We start from the raw sequence: 17,222 nt of genomic DNA on the forward strand, positions 1-17,222 counted from the left end.
CCCGCTCGGGCGTTTCTCTAAAAAAGAGACGGAAAGCACAGGCTCGCGCTTTGACCCGGATAGGACGGCCCGGCCATCGCTTCTGGACGGGGACCTTTTCCCTTCGGGAGACTTTCTGGATCGCAGACTCGGTCTCTGCTTGCCTGTAGCCTGGCCTGCTCAGCAGCGGCGCAGGGAGGGCCCCGGCCGGGCCCGGAATCCGCCGCTGTGTCCGCAAATGCCATTATTTTCATTGATGAAGAGCCCACACTGTGTGGGTGCTGTATAAGACACAGAGAATTTCTACTTTCTGCTCCTGAGATATTTTCACTCTGACACAAACAAAGTGCCAACCTCTGTAGGCTGTTTTTCTCATGATCGTGTCTGACTGCTGTCATTAATCTCAAAGTCTGACCAGATGTAATCAAGTGTCCCACAGACCTGGGCTCCTCAAAGCCCATCTCTTGGCACTCGGAGAACTTGGACACTTAGTTCCCAAAGTCCACCGTGGCTCTCTTTTGCTCTGGAGTCAGACTGATGTTTGGAAACAGCGAAGCCCCTGCACCTCAGTGAATCTAATCAGCCCTAAGGCACCTTTCCCTCCGGTGAGACCCACCATCTCATTTCTTTGACTCACCCCTCCTTCTTGCCTCCATGCCAGTGCTTATGTTATTCTCCAGCCTGGGGCACCATCTTTTTTTCCTCCCCTGTCGTTCTTTTTCTAGTCATTATTTACGTCCCAGTTCAAATTCCTCCTTTGTTATATTTTTCCTCATGACTGTCTTCCCAGGAGATTGGTTAGGAATTGTTCCAGTATAATTCCTCCTTTCTTGAAGAGCTATGAAAATCCTGTAACTTGGGTCTGTATTGAAATTCCTCCAAAATCCTGAATTCTCTCAGTACAGTTTGTATCTTAAACTAGGTGGCTCCCTGGTGAATAGAATGCCAGCCCTGGAGTCAGCAAGACCTGAGTTCCCATATGACCTCAGAAATTTGTTGTGTGACTCTAGGCAAGTCACTTCACCCTGCTTGCCTCAGTTTCCTCATCTGTCAAATGATCTGGAGAAGGAAATGGCAAACCAGTCCAGTGAATTTGCCAAGAAAATCTCAGATGGGGTCCAAGATTTGACCATGACTGAAAAACAATTAAACAAAAAACACTTGCACTGTTTTTTCATCTTGGCATGAATGACTTTGGACACCTGCACAGGATTTATTCTTGAGTACTAAGTCTGCTCATCTTGAGGATGCTGAGCATTCTCTTTCTGGGACCACTGAATCCCAGGCTCTGACCCAGACCTCAGGGAATCTCTGTGTGTGGTATACAGCTTTTTTTTCGGGCCATCATACTAGAGGGACAAGAGGCAGGATGCCTGTTTGGTGATCCAGTTGGCGTCACTGGTAGTGCAGTGGCTTCCTCTCCTCTTAACCACATTTTTCTTGAGGTTTTGGGCAATGATACAATGGCATCAAAAGTTTTCTTTTTTCTTCAACACCTGGTATCAAATACTTTGCTCTACAGATATCGATCACCATTTACTTAAAATATAAATTAATTTTCAGAGAACCTTTTGGCAGAGGCTTCCTTTGCCCACCTCTTTAGGGTTCCCTGCCTTGTTCACTGTAGTCCATTATCATACTGTCATTGAACCTTAGATTAGAACTGAATGACACCTGAGAAATTATCTAGTACAACTGCTCCATTTTACAGGTGAATAAACCAGCCATGCCTGCCCTGAAAATACCTGTTCTTGTGAAGCTTAGTAAGTTTCAGCCTAGTTTACCTGGCTAGGAGACCACCTGGAAATACCACAGATTGTAGGCTTTGAGTGATATAAAGACCCGAGTTCAGATTTTGTCTCGGACAGTTCTCAGCTGTGTGACTCTTGGAGAGGCCTGAAATCTCTCTGTGCATCAGTTTTGTTTTTCAGATGTTTGGACCCTGTGCAGCCTTTCCTCTGTCTTTTCTATGTCCTGTCTACTTGAGATCCTATCTCCCTAGTGAATGTACTGGGAAGTCTTTCAAGTTGGGTCTCGACTTGGTGGAACTAACACAAATTACCCCTTGATGCTGTCTATGTTTCCTTTCATGAGATTCCCCAAGATGCATCAGCCACCTTTCACAGGCCTGGTTTGCCCTGGCTGGGGTGACTGAGATGCTTTCTTGTGAGTCCTGGAGGGTGTTGGTCAAATCCCTTCATGCTGTTGGTACCACAGTGTCACCTGTGCTCTCTAAAGTGGGTGATATTTGACTCTGCCAGGCTTCTCTTAGAGGAATGTCTTGAGAATACACGAGATGGGCACCACAAGTGATATTATGTCCATGTAATGGATTGGAAAACTCCGGTTAACGAAGGTGAGGGCCTCATGGTCAGCGAGTAAGCAACATATAGGAAGTTGAATCTGGTGTCTCCCGATGCTGCGTCTGATCTCCTTTTGCTCTTAAACTCCCATCTTTTGTGGAAAGATCTCCAGATAGTGATCCAGGAGACTTGACCTGTTCTGCTTCTGCAGCTCACTCATTTATGGGGACCTTTTCTGGGTCCCATAAATAGACGGGGTTGGAATAGATGAGGAGTCCCTGGGAGGAGTCCCTGCTTTGTGACCTTGCTAAAAACTGTGTATTGTGAGGAGGCATGGACTATTTGTAATATTGTTTTATCTCAATCATGCTGATGGGCCTTATATGGGGCCTAGTCACATATTGTAGACTACACTCCGCTAGAGGTAGGTAGAGTCTGGTGATAAGGCGAGTTTGTGGAAGTGCTGCTTTTTGAATTATTGCCAAAACATGACAGATCCCTTAGCTCACTGAGACGGCTGACTGGGGTTCACAGAACCACCTTACTTGTCAAATTGATTGGCTTTACTTTGATGTTCTTCAGTTTCCACATTTGTTTTAGATTCTTTTTCAGATCCACATGCTTTTCTGCCCATGTTTTTGCATTATTTCTTCAAATTCAAACAACCATTATCATGATTCTACAGCAAGTAGCGTGGTCTGTTTACCACAATGGTTATGCTTTTATCACTCTCTGATAGAGTCTTCTTTATCATAAAAGGATAAACCATATGACATAAAGAACAGATCCCTCCTCCCCAACCCATTCCCTGCCCCAATATTAACCATTATTCAAAGGAGGTTTATCTGATGAATGAGATGGTTGATGGGTTGTCATACCATCAATCTGAATTCGTTTAGCTGAGCTTACAGCCAGCCCCAAACAATCTGGGAGCATTCACTGGTAGTGATTTGTTGATCAATACTGTATACTCAGTTGTGTTTCTGTTTTCCTTCTCTTGCTCCTCTGTTCCAGCAGGTTCCAGGTTTCCTTTGGGAGGATTCTCCCAGTTCTAGCTTCCTCCAGAAGCTGAACCTCCTGGTGAACATCTGCACTTAGTCCCAAGGACTTAGAAGACACAGTGCTCCGTCTTCTCACATGGGGTCCCTTTCTCATGGAGCTTGTATGTTTATGCCTTTTTAAAAAGAACTTTTTTCACAAGATTTTTTGGATCTCACCTGCACCTCCATCTATGCAAAGAAGGAAAATCTCTTGCTGGCATTGTGAGGAGGTATGTCTGTTGTTTTCTCCTGTTATGAGATGGCGTTCTCTAGTGTGCTCAGAAGGTTCAGTAGCACAGGCTCACAGCCACACTCCTGGGATAAAGCCAGAGCACCCTTTTTTGTGACTGTGACCGCTCAGCCAAAGCCCTTATTCCATCACTGGAAGGATAGGATAGTCTTAGGAGCCTGTTTGTTGAAGTGATGCATAATGGCCAGCAACGCTATCCTGCTGCGTTGAAAGCTCTCCACATCTTGTACTTTCCCCACTACTGGTGTGGGTGAGGTGGGAGAATGAGAGAGTGTGTGAGTGTGAGTGTGTACATCTGTGTGTGGTGCATGTGTGGGGTGGGAGGGAGTAGTGTGGTTATAGACAACTTATTCTATCATTTAGAACTATGAGGAAGCAGGTTGGAGTTTCCTTCCTGAGAACAGAAATGACTCAGTTTTGTGGTTTTGATTTAAGGGATTTTTGTATTTCCAATTTTAGGAGAAATGGGATAGTTGTCTGAGGAATTTAGGATCCTCTCAAGCACAGATAAATATATTTATGTACAGAATTTCTTCTATGAGACAGCATGGTGTATGGCATGCCCTCCTCCTGTATTAGAGCAAGTTGAAATTCTTTTGTCTTTTGAGGCTCATATGCTGCCTCCTCCTTACAGTCTGCTTGTTCCCTGTAGTCAGAAGTGATTCCTTCCTCCTAAAATCTCTCAGAGCAGTTTATTTGTGTTTGTCACATATTTGTGCTCAATTTTTACTGTTCTGGAATAGTTTTAAAAATCTGTGATTTATTTCAAAGTCAGTACTCCTTCTACCAGATTCCATGATGACAGCTCCTGGTTACAGAAAGTGTGGGAACTCAAACCTTGGGAGCCCTGAGACCTTCTGACTGCTGCTGAGGAGCCACTTCTTAGCCCAGCCCATGGATGACAGGCTGAAGCCTTTTCAGCTTGGCCAGACATGCCAGATGTGCATTCTGCTGACCCAACCTTCAGATACCTAATGGAGTGTAGGGTTGAACTTGGATTACCTTACACACGCGTTTGCAAATGCATCTACTCTAACTTTTGAGGGTTTGTTTTTTAAGCTAATGAGTCTGTCTCATTGAGCACTCACCTAGGGCCTTGCATCTTCTGGGAGCAGTTCATTTGAGTTCTGGGAGAGCTCTAAACTGGATGTCAGGGCAACTAGTATCTGGACTCAGCCCTGACATTGACTTTCCTGGGGGCTTTGGGCAAGTAGGCTTTCTTTTTTCAGCTGTAAAGTGTTGTTCTTAATATCCCTCTTAGTCATCTTAGAGAGTTGTTCTTGGAGAGCATTAAATGAGATAATGGAAATGAAGTCATTTTAATAGAGAATATAGAGCCCTTATGGCATGATGGGGAGAGCTCTGGCCTCTGAAACAGGGCCAACCATCCCAGTTGAGACTGTGCCTTTGACATGAACTTGTGAGGAGATTTTGTGGAGTCAGACTCTGATGGAAATGGGGGCCACTCATCTGAACATTAGGATTTCTGCAGACCTTTATTGTCTTAAGATATTCTATTGCATTTTTATTTATTTTGTTAATATCTCCAATTACGTTTTAATTGAGTTTTAGCTGAATTCTGAAGTGTTGTGGGCCTCTTTTATAGGTTATTACTGAGTAGAGTAGCACATATCTGTCTTTGCCTTGGAATGAATGACCTGTTTTGTGGCACCCTTTTCCAGATAAGTTTCAAGCCTAATTCTGATGTTGACAGGGTGGAGACTGATAAATCCAGTAGGCACGAAGATAAAAGTTTGGTAGTTGGAAAACTTTTCTGATAGTCCTGCTTGAATACCTGACAACTGATTGATGGGATGATCTTAGCTAGTCTTAGTCAGAGTGACCACTTGAGAAATAGGCAGAAGCAAAATCTTTTTTCCTATAATTAGAACGTAGTTTGAGCTTTTTGAGCAGTGCAGAAAAGCTTGCTGACCAAAAAGCTAACAAGACCAGATTGTGAAAATCCGAAGGAAAATTGAGAGGATTTTGTTTTTTTATTCTTTTTTCTATTTTTGGATTTTACAGTGTAGTCCAGCATGCAAGGCTGTGTTAGTCAGATGCTTTTTTGCCACCACCTAGCATGGTGCTTTCCTTATAGTAGACACATGCTAATATTGAGTTGAATTAAATTTTTGGTGATTTTTAGTTTATATTAAATTTGGAACGTCGCAAATGAAACTTAGAGGTGAATTGATGGCTCTACCTTATGCTTTTCCTCAAAGTACAACTCTAAATAAAATATATAGATGCCTGGTGACTGGAAATCTTCATGCCCACTCATGGACCTTCCAAGCTGGAAGGGTTCCTCCAGATCAGTCATCTTATCTGAAGGCCAGAGAGATGATGTGATCCAGACCTCATTACTTGCTGTACTCTCCTCACTTGATTAAGGAGGGAACGTGGACAGTTTTCTCAGAGTAGATGCTAATCTGTATTGGAAGAAGTTTCCATCCTGAGAGTTCCTTACCAATGGCATTGCTGGTCTAGTTCCCACAAAATACAAAAATCACTTATAACAGGCCATGCTTTTCCCACTTTTCCAAAAGAATTACAATATATCTGGAAGCTACTGAACACACAATTAAGAAGACTTCTAAAAGGTCACTTTATTGTCATATAGATGTTTATCACATTAATAACCATCCCTCGGTCTGTTAAATTTTGTAATAGCTTATAACTTGATTTGACTAAATTTCCTCTATTCCCCAACCCCCCCTCTCCCATCACTGATTTGGGGTATTCTAAGAGAAAAACCAGGATCTTGCACTTTCTCGTATTATGGATGATAACTTTCATGATTTTGTGAAATGAATAGCAGGGGCAGGACATTTTGCTTAACTGCTTTTGGGTAGTAATTTTATGCAAGACTTTAAAGAAAGAAGGCTAGAGGAGATCTGCAGCCAGTACATAGAAGTCTTCCAACCACAGCCAGAATAGCTTAAGCTTTTCCTGTTTCTCCACAGAGACTGAGTCACAGTTAGAGTGATTTGCTTAAGATTATTCTTTATGTTGCATGACTTAAGTCAGTCATTCCATGTTTTCTGATTCTTAGTTTACTGTACTTTCTGTGATATCAGAAAATCAATGAAGAATTGCTGTCTCAGCTCTGATAGGGAATCACTTAATAAATCAGGGCTTTCCAACCTTAGTTTCCTTAGGGCTGCATTAAAATAAAATTATTCAAGGGCTGCACCCAGAATAAAAAATACAGTACACTAATATAATAGTTAATTTATAGTTTTACCTTAGTTAGGTTTAGCAAACGCTACAAAAAGTCATGGTAAAACTTCTTGGAAAATGGGGGAATGCATATCATCAGTATAACAGAGGAAGGTGAGAAGCACAAAAGCAAATACAAAACAACAAAGCAACACCCACAGCAGTATAAAGGTAGATGCATATTAATTAGTCTGAATTGTACAGATGGAACGCATCCCACAAATCGATTGAAAATTCCATGTGATACGTTCTGTCTGTAATACTGCTTAAAAAACACCAAAGAAATTTAGTATTAATGAGGATTATTTATTAGTGATAGAATTAAAAAAATCCAATATGCATTCCATGCAAATTTTTATTTTATTTTTTCACTTATGAAAATTAAAACACACATGTGGGCCACATAAAATTGCACTGCCGGCTGCATTTTGGACAGCCCCGATCTAAGTTATAATAATATTTACTTTCTTAGAAGCTGTTTTGTGAATTTGTATGTTAGGCATATATGTATCAAATCGGTCTTTTTGCAAACCTAATTCTTCTTGATCTATCCTCTTGTATTTGATACTGTTGTCCTACTGGATAGTCTTTCTCTGGATTTTGTGATGCATCTCTCTCTTTGTTCTCCTGTCTGGCTGATCAGGACAGGTCTGCTTTGCTGCGTCATCTATATTGTGCTCCCAAACTTGTGGGTATTCTCCAAGATTCTAACCTCAATCCCCATTCCTCCTAACTCAGTCCTATTTGTCACTTAGTAAACTCATCAGCTCTCATGGATTTAACTACAGTCTCTGTCAGTTGACTCCTAGATCTATAAATTCAGTTATCTTTCCCTTGAGCTTCATTTTTACATCTCCACTTGTCTGTTGGACATTTCAAACTAGACGTGCCAGAGACACCTGTGCTCAATTTGTCTGAAATTGAGCTCAGTATACTCTACTCCCCCCTCCCCATCCTCAGCATTACCTTACCCTTAATCTCCCTGATGGTGCAAGCCTGACCAGGTACTAAATCTTGCCTGGATGGTTGCAATAGCCTCCCGATCGCATGATCATCCTGTACGTTGTTGCTGATGTCCCTTAAGACAGGTGACTATGGGGCTGGTCCCCTTCTCACTAAGCTCCAATGGCTTCTTATGACCCTAACTATATTATAAAAACCACTCAATTTAATGGAGTTTGGATCTTATCCACACAACTTAACTTTGCACCTTTCCTGGACAGCATTCCTCTTTCCTCACTCTGTGGTCCAGCCAGCAGACCTTTATAGTGCCCCAGCTCCTGCCTCCTTGCCTTTGCTCTTGCCTTGCCTGAGATGCCTTTCCTCCTTACCTGTTCTCATGGAACCCCCTCTTCCTTTAAAATTAAAGCTTAAACACCATCTCCTTCAGGGTGGACCAGGAAAACCTTGGTCCCTCAAACTATCTTGTACTTTAAATTATTTTACATATATTTGTATTTATGTACTTTCTGTTTATGATATCTCTCTCTTTCTCTCTCTCTCTCTCTCTCTCTCTATCTATCTATATATATTTGTCTTCTTCATTAAAATGTCAGTTCCTTCCCCATAGATATTTTATTTGTACTTGTTTGTCCAGTGTCTAGCACACAGTCAATTCTTAATAAACACTTGGTGATTTTATACACACACACACACACACACACACACACATACATATGCACATACATCTATATACTTATATTTGTATCCTACTGTAAGGACATAGGCTTTAGGTTGAATAGTTCAAATCTGATCTCAGACACTTACTTTGAAATGGGGAAAATAGTATCATTTACCTCCTAGGGTTGTTGTGAGGATCAAATGAGACCAGGTTTGTAAGCACTTTACAAACCTTAAAGTTCTTTATCAGTGTTGGCTATGATCATATTAATCATTTGAATTTTAGATGTTCACATTTTCGCATTTCATAATAAAGCTGAAGTTTACAAGTATAGATTAAGAACTGAGTGATCTAGAAAAGCAAATAAGCTTTTCTCTCCTTTAGAGCTTTATGGAGTGTGACCTTCCAGTATCTTTCAGACTTCCTAGGCCACACATAGGACAAGAGGGTGGTGACTGACAAATGGTCCAGCCAAGTGAGAAAGTATCCTCCATCTCATGCAAAAGCAGAGTGTGAGCTGCAAGGCTCGGGAGGTGGGATAGATCAGCAGCAGGACTGTACTCTTTGGGTCCTGGCTCCAGACCCCCAGAATTCTTCCTTAGAATCCTATTATAATCCTGCCATCACTTCGTCACCTGGAACCTATTCTTTATCTTGATTGAGACCTGCCAATCCCTTCACTACCCTTTGCTTTCTTAGTCCATTCATTCCCCATGTTAGTAGGGCCTTACTTTTCTTCCTTTTAAGTCTTAAACTGTTAGTCACTACCATGGTCCACTCCTCCTTGCTGTTTGGGATTCTGCTGGAGAACATTACTTAGCCAGGCTGAAGGGGCCTTTACCAACATATATGTCTAATTTTAACTGGGCTCTCAGTGTTGCACAGAAATCATTTTGTTCTCATTCCTTTTAGCTCTACCCAGCAGCTTTTCTAAATCTTCTCTCTCTGCACTGGTCTTCTGCAGTGCTCTGTCTTCTTTCCTTCCTAGAGAAGAGCTTGTCCTACTTTACTAAGAAGATAGAAAGCATCCATGGTAATCTCCTTCATTGATGAGGACAAAGGGGTGACCTAACCTGTTTATCTAGGCCTAATTCTGATAACTCAGAGCTGCCTTCTCTCTAGAGAAGCAGTGTCATCAGTAGCATCTTGTCTGCAGGCGTATCCCAAGGCCATAGCTCATCAACCTTAGGAGGGCTTCCTAACAGGAAGAATACACAATGATACAAGGTAGAGAGAGTCTCTTCTTAGCTTTTGTATAACTTCATTGACTGTTTGAGCTCCAAGGGACATTAGTGACATCCTAGTGCATTTCTTGCTTTGTATAAATGAAGAGCAAGAAGAACTCAGAGAAATAAGGAAGTGGTCCAGGGTTAAGGTGCTCATTAGAAGAGTGAGACTTTGGGCTCAGTTCTGATTCCAAATCTGTTTGAAAAGGAAGAGGGTGCCCAGGAGGCCCAAGTTGGCCACTCACCAGCTTGTGGTTCACAGGTCCTTGAGCTTCTTGGAGTCTCAGTTTCTTTGGGTATGAAATGGAGTATAAAGAATCTCATTAGAGAGATGAATGAGAGAGATTCCTTCTTGGTGTTTTCAAAAAGATCAAATGGAGAAAGAAAAGGATAATCAGTGGATCTTTATTGAAAGGTCCTTCTATCACTGGGACTGCAGTGATCTATCAGAAGATAGATAAGAAGTCTCTGGGTACATTGTATGTGCCCTCTTGGGGAAGATTTATAGGAAGGTGTAGATAAGGGCTACCTGAGATCAGAGAGCCTTTGAAATAGAGCTGTCTGAAATAGAACCTGCCTTGGGACTCTGAAAGTGTTTAAGCACATGTTATTAAGGCTGCCATGCTCAGCAAGTGCTTAATTCTTTATCTATTTTAAATTTAAATGGTTTCAAAAGAAGTTCAACTATTATATTGATGTTCAGTGTTAGTTTATAATGTTTATATTTTTAAAACTGCAAATGGCGTGAAATATTTTTGAGTTAACATTTTTTCTCACCTTGCATTCAGTTAGCTTTTGTGTCTTGCTGTTTCTACCTTCACATCTTTTGCCATGACCCTTATTGTTCTGTTCAGACTTTTCAAGTTCTCATCACCTCTTAGATTACTGCAGTAGCCTATTTCTTAATCTCCATGCCTCTGGTCTTTCTGCCCTGCATTTTACACACAGTTGCCAAAGGAATTTTTCTTGGATGCAGATATGCTTATATAATAACTTCAGTATAAAGTGTAAACTGCTTAATTTTAAAATCCCTTTATCATGTGGTCCTAAATGTCTTTCCAGCTTCCTTGGAGGTTCCTCTCCCTCTCAGACTCTAGACCAGCCAGACTGGCCTCCTCCTCTCTGGACCCTTCATCTCTTTGCCTCTTCACTGACTATTCTCCCCACCTGGAGGGGCAGCTAAGGCCTTGCCTTCTTTGGGGAGCCTTTTATAATTCCTGTTTCTTGCCAGAGCCTTCCCTTGGAGTTGATATTTGCATTGATTCGATTTCTGTTGACGTATATATCTTTGTGTCTTCTCCGTTAGCGTGAGCTTGTTGGGATTATGGTTGTTTCATTTTATTGCCTGTATCTTCAGCATCCAGCACATAAGTCACTAATCATATTCCTCATTAGAGTATGAGCTCCTGGAGAACAAGGATAATGCTTTTGTCATGCTTTTTGCCTGAATTTAGCATGGTTCCTGGCCCAATAGCTAAATACTTAAAAAATGCTTGTTGACTATCAACTTATGATTTATGGCACATATAAGATTTACCATTATAAATGCCATTATAAATATATCTCTGATTTTCTGAGACAAATCTGTGCCATCCTCAAAAAGCAACTTACCAGATAAAAGTAGAAACCTAAAAAACTGGAAAGATAGTCACTCTTCATGACCATTCCACAGCAATCTAACAAAAATGATACTACCTGAATTCATCTACAGGTTTAATTATGTGCTATTTATAATAAAATTACTATGTAGAAGTAAAAAAGCAGGAACAAAAATTATTTAAAGCAATAAAAATAAAATTCCAGAGGAAATAATAAAATAGGAATGAAAGAGACTTAGTATAATGAGATTTCAAATTAATTTACAAATCAATAATTTTCAAAATTGTTTAGTATTAGTTAAAAAAAATAGAAAAGAACAGGCAAAATGACCCAGTTCTAGAAACATGCACATAACAGTCTCATGTTCAAAAAACCCAAGGAAAAAACTATTAGGAAAAGGATTCTGCAGTTGACAAGAAAGTAGAGTCTGGAACTTAAGATGAGAATCTGTGTTTGAATTCCAGCTCTGTGATCTTTGGCAGATCACTTAAACTTTCCAGGCTTTAGTTTTCTCATCTGAAAGACCTAGTGAATTGTTACTCCCTGTCCTCATCCTCTGCTTCAACCTTGTCAGGCTGCATCTTTCAACCCTTCTGCTGCTACTAACATGTTAGTGACTGGAGATGGAGGAAGAAACCTAGGCAATCTGTCTGCCTATGCTGATGAAGTCCACTATGCATTTCCACCATCTAATCTCAACTGGGACATTATCACAACAAGACAGTCCTTTTACTTCTCCCTAATTGATTCTCTTTTTCATTCTCCACCCCATCTATTTCAAACATGTTCTCTCCTCAAGTCTCTCACATCACTCCTTTCCCTAGAGCCATGTTGCCATATACTATAATACATAAACCAAAGCCATTTGATGTGGGCTCCCTTGGCATCATTCTCCATTCTCTTCTCTTTTACCTGAGACTCAGGGGAAGAAGTGGTCCTTTGCTACATAAATATTCTTAATCTCATCCTCTATTGTTGATTGTTCCTCCTACAGTAACACCCAGAGGGCTCCTCACCCCCCAGTCTTAGGTTTCTCCCTGTCTGCCTCATCCTCAAAAAAAACCCTTAATTATTATGCTTAGAAGTTACTGTCCTAAATCTTTTCTCTCATTCTCAGCATAATTTAGAAAAAGCTATCTATACTTGTTGACTTCCACTCCCACTCTAACTCACTCACTACTCAATCCTTTACAATCTAATTTCTAATCTGAATCCTGAACTGAACTTTTTTATCCCAGAAGTTACCTAGAATCTCTCATTTGCCAGATCTGATGCTCTTTTCTCAATTCTCTTTCTGATATCATTTAACACTGCCTATCCCCTCTTCTTGAATATTATCTCTACTTGTCTCTGTTATATATCTTCCTCAACTGTAAGGACCCTAAAGCTCTGTATTAGTCTTTCTTCTTTCCCTATACTCTTATTTGGTGACCTCATAATTTTCTAAGAGTTTATTATTTCTGTGTAGATGACTTTCAGATCTATAGTCCAGCCTAGTTCTTGTCTTGAGTTCCAGTTTCAAGTTAAGAACCTAGATGCTCTGTAAGCAAATAAGACTTAACATGTCTTCAACCCCCCATCTTTCTTTTTTAAGTCGTCTGTCTTTTGAGCTTCTCTAGTTTGTTAAGGGTACCACCATTCTTCCAACTACTCACCTAGTGTCACTCTCTTTTTTTTTTTTTTTTTAGGTTTTTGCAAGGCAAATGGGGTTAAGTGGCTTGCCCAAGACCACACAACTAGGTAATTATTAAGTGTCTGAGGCTGGATTTGAACTCAGGTACTCCTGATTCGAGGGCCGATGCTGTATCCCACTGCACCACCTAGCTGCCCCTAGTGTCACTCCTAACAAAAAATTTTTCTTTTGGACATTCTTGGTTGAAAATGTTTATACAAACAAATCCAGAGCATGTTGGAAGTGTGAATTTGGGAGGGGGGAAGCTAAGGGCTTTCAGCATCTGTTTTGTTTGGTCTACAGTGATCTTATGTGTTCTTCTCATCTAGTTATCTTTTGATTTCATTCTGTCATTTTTTTAACCTCACCTATATTTTTTTAAAATTTTTTTGTAGGTTTTTGCAAGGCAAGGCAATGGGGTTAAGTGGCTTTTCCAAGGCCACACAGCTAGGTAATTATTAAGTGTCTGAGGCCGTATTTGAACTCAGGTACTCCTGACTCCAGGGCCGGTGCTCTGTGCACTGTGCCACCTATATTTTTTAAGTTCTAAAGTGGCTATCTTTTTCAGGCAAGTGGGATTAAACCAAATTACAGATTATAACTTGCAGTTTACAAATTTATAAATTTTTTTAAAAAGAGTGGAAAAATAATTTAATAGAGAAAAACACAAACTTAATTATAACAAGAAATGCAAATATGTATTTTCCTTATTAGCAAAATGAAACAGAATGACAGAGTGACTGTGACAATGAAACCTAACAGTTACTTAGAAACAAGAAAAAAAAATTCAAGCCCAGAGTCTTGGAAATAGGAAGAATAGGTTCTCAATCCTCTATATGCTGCCTTTTCTTTGAAACTGCTTCAATGCCTATTTCATTTTTATTACTTCAATTCTTTTGTAGTTCTTAACTCTCCTGGAGGACTTTGAATTTTCCTTTGTCATTTCTTGATGGTGCATCTCACAGCAATTATGCTTTTTCTTTTACTAAAGATTTTGCCTTTGTTTTATTTTTCTCCATAGTAGGCATTCTTTGCATTTGGATTTCTTGTTATCACTCTTTTTGGAGAATACATTTGTCTTTCTGTGATGAGTTCTTTCATATCTGCTCCTGACTGTATTTTGTTTGATCTTTATTTTTGGTGCCTTTCTTGCTACTTTGAGATTTGGAGGCAAATTGGACATACTTATAACCATTTATCATCCATCTTGCTTTAGTGTACTCTATTTCTTTATTTTATTTTGTTTTTTTTTTTTTCAAGGCAATGGGTTAAGTGGCCCAAGGCCACACAGCTAGGTAATTATTAAGTGTCTGAGACTGCATTTGAATTCAGGTTCTCCTGACTCCAGGGCAGGGGCTCTGTCCACTGCTCTCCCTAGCTGCCATTCTAGCTCTGTTTCTTCTGATGCAAATAGCAGGTCCAGCACAGCTGTGCCCTTTTGCCATCCCAAATCACCTGTTGTCTCCTGGGAGAATTCACAAACTTTGAATCACTGAAAGTTGAGCAAGGCTTATTTTTCTCCTGAGAATGGTCCAAAACTGATTGGAATGGTCTTTTTGCTGATTGGTCTTATTGGAATTTCCTGGTAGAGAATTCAGAGACACATTCCCACAGACACACTCCTTCACTCCCTCACACACACTCTCTCTCTCTCTTTCTCTCAACCCCCCCCCACTTTATCTCACCCTCAATCATTTTACATCTTATAACTACTCTGTAACAGATGCTGTGCTAAGCTGACCTCTGGGGATACAAAAAGAGCTGGTAGATAGATCATCTCTGTCCTCAAGCAGCATGTAACCTAATGAAGGAGGCAAAATGCACACAAATATATTCAAAGCAAGTTATATGCAGGAATAAATAGGAAATAATTAACAGATTTCACAAATTCAATGTTGTATAATTAATAAATAGGAAATAGGAAATAATAACACCAAATGCTTGTTGACTGACATCTCAATTTATCCTACTGAGTTGGACAGGGCCCAGTGAGGCCTTCTTACCTGTGCAGTTGGAAGGGTCCCAGAATTGAGTGGGATTGAGAAGGGCTCATCCTTTAAAATATGGGATGTAAATTGGGATGTCATTATGTAGAGTTGAGGAGGGAGAGCATTCCAAGTGTGGGGGGACAACAGACATAATGTCAGGAACTGAGGGGTTTGGCTCTGAAGGGCTTTGAATGTGAAACAAGATTTTTGTACTTTGATCTTGGAGGAGACAAGTTGCTACTAAATTTTATTGAGTGAGGTTTGTGCATGGTGTTTGAGACACACACGATCAGTCCCATACTGAGGACAATCACTTTGGTGGCTAAATGGAAGATGAAACGACTGGGGAGAGACTTGGGGCAGTCATCCAGGTGAGTGGCGATGAGAGCGTGTCCTAGAGTGTTGTTGAGAGCTGTTGAAAAGGGGATATGGACAGGCCTTGGCTACAGATTGGATGTAGGAGTTGAGAGAGAAGTCAAGGATGAGCCTGAAGGACTTGGGAGTTGGGTGTTGCCCTGGATAGAAATGAGGAAAAGGGGTGGGGGTCGGGAAGAGAATGAGTTGAATTCAAAATGTCTCCTGTACATTTAGTTTGAGATGGCTGAAAGGCAACTGAAGATGTGAGACTGGAAGAGAGCAGAGATTGGGGCAGGAGCCCCAGATTGAATCGATCATTAAATCCTAGGGAACTGATGAGATCACCCAGGGAAATAAGAGAAGAGGGCCCAGGACAGACAGGAGGAGTGCGAAGGGTGGGAGGGCACCGTCTGGAGGAGCACTCTGACTGGCACATTTCTTGCTATTTTTGAGTAAGTGGAGGGAAGCTATGCCAGAAGTTGCTACTGAATAACTTTGATTTTAATTTGATTTACCAAAAATTTTGAATTTAAGTGTTACTGACTCTACATTCTCTGTTCTATGTGCTGGATCACCTAACTGCTGTTAGGCATTGTAAATTAAACTCTGTAGGGAAAATTAACCTGGAGAGTGTAGGTGTCATGAAATGATTTTCCCTGGTAACCCCCTTGAAGATGCACCAAATGCTTGTTGACTGACATCTCAATTCATCCTGCTGAGTTGGACAGGGCCCAGTGAGGCCTCCTTACCTGTGTAGTTGGAAATAAATAAGAGGAAGTGGTGAGTGAGGACTCCTTTAAAAAGGGCAAGGCATAAACTGCAGTCTCTAAAGTCATTTAAACCTGCAACTTCTTTGCTGTTTCCTTTGCTTTGTGGGTTTTTCTATGTGCTAATTCCTAGATAACACTTGTTTACTCGAGGGACCCAACTCAGTGGGGACCCTTTGAGTTGGGAGTGGTAGGTATTGGGATGTTCTGCAAGGTATAGAACTGAACTTTTCTTTCCCAGTTTTCCTTTTCAGCAGAATTCTGCCAGTAGAATATTTTAAGGTTTAGATTCTTTTGGCTATGTGTAGTCAGACTAGATCAATAGAGTTGGGGGAAACCTGTTTTTCTTGTCTCTGTGTGATATTTGAGGAAGTCACTTTAACTCTCTGCCTTTGTTTTCTCTTTACTAAAAGAAAACAAAAACTTTCCTCTTCTTATATTACAAGCTTAAGGAAAACACGGTAATATTTTCTGAGTACTTTAAGCCCATTATTATTCATATTTATTAAGAACTTTAAAAACTAGGTGAGGTAAATCTGTTGTACTCAGCCAGTGAAAAACCATTGGAAAAAAAAATTCATGTTCTTCCAACTCAACTCTCCTGACTGAATTAGGCAAAGCATAAATGTTATGAACTGCTTTTCTCACAAAATTCTGAGCTCATTACCCTTGTCTGGTTCTGATAGGGACTGATTTTTATAACTGAGCAGTATCCAGTTAATTGGACACGCATTTAAGAGCCTGGGAGTTACAAAGACCAGAAATGAACTGGGCTTCGCCTTGAGTAGGAAGGATGGAGCATATTCCAGTAAGAGGACACAAGATAAGACAGGAATTTCAAGAGAGTCCTACCTGCTGGGGGAACCCGAAAAGAAGGACTTCCTTTGTCAGGTGACTCCTGGGCTGTCTGGGAGGTGGGCATGCGTTCCAGACATGACTAAGACATGGAGGAAGGAAGTGCAGTCTTTTGAGGGACATTTCATTGGGTGGGGAGAACTAGGAAATGGGGTTGGAAAGAGATTGTGGTGGTGACTTATGGCCTGGAAAGTCAAGAGACTACAGAGGGGAAGACCAGATAGAAACAGAGCAGTCATCTAGACCAGAGAGAAACAGCAACCCTCAAACTGTAAGGATCCCTGTGGGAGTATTGGAGGCCCTTGGGGCAGCTTGCTTGACATTTTTTGTCTAGGCTAGAGATAAT

At 40.8% G+C, this 17,222-nt stretch overlaps 1 protein-coding gene across 12 annotated transcripts in view; it reads left to right on the top strand.

Moving 5' to 3' along the window:
- TMCC1 (transmembrane and coiled-coil domain family 1) overlaps positions 1-17,222 on the top strand; it is a 238,932-nt gene that overhangs the window by 463 nt on the left and 221,247 nt on the right. For 3 of the 12 annotated variants that reach the window (XM_074198496.1, XM_074198498.1, XM_074198497.1), the window contains exon 1: positions 3-3,552. The exons of 3 other annotated variants lie outside the window; for them this stretch is intronic. The gene's annotated coding sequence lies outside the window, so the exon portion shown is untranslated. 6 more of the 12 variants (XM_074198495.1, XM_074198491.1, XM_074198492.1 and 3 more) reach the window with 6 other exon arrangements.

The sequence above is a fragment of the Macrotis lagotis genome, chromosome 8, assembly GCF_037893015.1.
Source record: "Macrotis lagotis isolate mMagLag1 chromosome 8, bilby.v1.9.chrom.fasta, whole genome shotgun sequence".
In the NCBI taxonomy this organism is placed as follows: domain Eukaryota; kingdom Metazoa; phylum Chordata; class Mammalia; order Peramelemorphia; family Peramelidae; genus Macrotis; species Macrotis lagotis.